Source organism: Papio anubis, chromosome 13 (assembly GCF_008728515.1).
Source record: "Papio anubis isolate 15944 chromosome 13, Panubis1.0, whole genome shotgun sequence".
In the NCBI taxonomy this organism is placed as follows: domain Eukaryota; kingdom Metazoa; phylum Chordata; class Mammalia; order Primates; family Cercopithecidae; genus Papio; species Papio anubis.
In genome coordinates, this window is record NC_044988.1 from 36,351,183 (window position 1) to 36,354,097 (window position 2,915).

The following is a 2,915-nucleotide window of genomic DNA, read 5'->3' on the forward strand; positions in this document are numbered from 1 at the left end:
AACAAGATAGAGTAACTAAGGACTGGGAGTGGGCAATGAACCCCGGGGCCTTTCTTCCTGCATGCACCTTATAAGCAAGATCTGGGCTACTTCTATCTCTATTCACCCACAGAATGTGTAACAATACCTGGCATAAGTTGCTGCTCAGCCATCACACCACATTACTGCTATTTCTGCTGATAATACTAATAAGAGTAACAACAATAATATATGACAGAGGAATCAGAACGAGGCCTCTTGCCAGGATTTTTAAAATCACCAGCTGCCCTAATCCTGCCTCAGTCTCTAACATCATCCATAACCTCCCTAAGAAGCAAAATGATAGTATCTCATATTATTGATCTTCTACCTTGTTCAGGACTTTACATACACTATTACACTATTATTAATCCCCCAGCATTAAGAGCCTGCCTTCACTTGTCACCAATATGTCAGGTGCTCTTCTAGGTCATATATATCATTCAGTCCTCACAGTAATCGTGTGCTCTGGGTGCTCTTATCTCCCCATCCCAGCATGTCCAAACAACCTTTTTAGATCAAAGATGTTTGATAAAATAGCAGCAGCAGCAGCAGCTGTTAACATTTGTTGAGTGCTTATTATATACCTGGCACTGTTCAAAGTTCTTTGTGTATGTTAATTCCTCTAATCATTACAACAATTTTTATGAGCTATAATGTAGGTATTATTTATCTTCATTTTGCAGATGAGAAAAATGAGGCACACAGGTCAATAGTTTTGCTAAACTCACACATGGATAAAGCTTTCTAGCAAATGCTACAGGACAGGTATCGTTAGTCCCATTTTTGGTATTAATAACAAGAAAACCAATGATGTTTTAAGAGCTGGTTGAATTTGAGCAGACTGACCTGAGAGGAAGTCAGAGTTCCTATTTCAGAGGCAAAATTATTCTTTTGTTTAGGAAAATGCCTTCATAAGCTTGTTTGGTGTTGAAGGTATACGGGCATCACTGGAATAGAAGTTTAAACAAAGACCAGGTAACTTTTCTGTGGAGTAAAATAAGAGGAGGTTTGGAGTTGTTCACTAGAATCTTGAGATGGCAGAAGGACCTGGAAAAGAAGAAGGTAGGTACAATACAGAAAAAAAGAGAGAGAAAGAATGGCTCAGTAACATGATGGGAAGTTAGGATCCCTGAAGGAATGTAGTCAGTGATAAATTCCATGTGGAGGGAATGAGCAATGAATTCCTTGGGATAGGAATGGCTGACATTCAGTGTGAAGTTGTTTTTGCATATGTTGCTCTCTTTTAATCCCAAAACTTCAATAAAAGTTTGATACTCAGAAATTAGCACTGCTACTTTGGAGGAGTGAAGGGAGAGGACATTTATGGAAGGGGCTTCCCAAGCAGTGACGAGCAGGGAAAGGGCTTAGAAACTTGGGCCAGAGCTAGGAGTGAGTCCAAGTCAAGTAACAGCAGAGAAACAAGCTGAAGTATAGACCCGTTAGAGAAGTGAGTGTAGTAAGAGCCCCTGCAAACTCCCTTCCCCAAATGTACCCAAGGGAAGTGAACAAAATAAGGCAATGGGGGGAAGAGGGAGCAATTAATAACTTATATAATAATCAATTATTTTCTAAATTTGTGCATGTGTATCTTTTAGGGACTCAGCTTCAAGCAGTGGAAAGTATTGTCTCAAATGGGACTAGTCAACAAGGACATGTATTATCTTGCATATGAGAAGGCTCGGAAGTAGGGTATTTTCAGGGTTGGTTGATTCACTGGTTCAGCCATATCATCAAGGATGCAATTTCTTTCACTTCTCTCTGCTATCTTCTGCATTGGTTTCATCCCTAGGGTGAGAGCAAGATGGCTGCAGAAACTCCAGGAGTCACATCTATATATTTCAATATACAGAAGAAATGTTTTCTATTCCAGTAGCTCCCTTAGGAGTGAAGTATCTTTTTCAAGAAAATTCCTAGAAGACTTCTGTGTCTCATTGACTAGAAACACAACCATTTCTGAGCTAATCCCTTCCAAGGGGATTGGATTTGGCCTTAGATAACCCAGGTTTATCCTCAGAGCTGGGTATGGGGTCAGCTTCCTCTGAGGCACATGGCTACAAATGGGAGAGGTAGAAACTCAGAAGATAGCCAGGACTTGGGTTGCTGGGTAGAAATTGTAAAGTGCATACTGCACAGTGGGAACAAAGGAGGAAAAAAATGGGGAGAAATACATTTTGAGGTTTCTGACTGCATGTTTCTGTTGTGTTTCTAGCCCTATAAATGAAGCTGTAGCTCTCTGGCCTTACATAGCTAAAAGAATCCGCTGGGGTGTGGCACTCCTACGCAACGGAATACTATGCAACTGATAAAGCAATGAGGCATAGTTCTGCATATTGGTCTAATATGATCTTCAGGATATATTTTTAAGTGATAAAATCAAGGTGCAGGGTATTATATGTATCTGTAAAAGGAGGAAATACAAATGTAAACATAAACCATAAACTAATAAAAGTATCTCTATGCATTGTTTTGTAAATTGACTTTAAAATCATGTAAACTGAAACAGAAAGCAATTCTTAGAAATTAAAAAAATGACAAGCTTAATTGTGAATTATGTAGGTGGTTTAACTGTATCAAGAGGAATTATTTAGAATGACATTAAAAACTCAGTAATTTGGACATCTCTTGTGGGATATATCTATCCTAAAGAGAAGAAGAACTGCAACAAAATTTAAATTGTTAATGTCATTAGGAACCAAAATTTTTCAACATAAAAGAAACATATACCATGGTAAAATCAAAGAAGTTAAATTAAATCTCTGTAATTCTGAATTTGAATTGTAAATATCAGTATAAATTTTTGATATATTTTCTAATAAATATTTCCCAGCAATTTCTACTAAAAAGGCCTAGAACAGGCCATTAATAGACCTCCCAGATTGTGGTCTGTAAATACA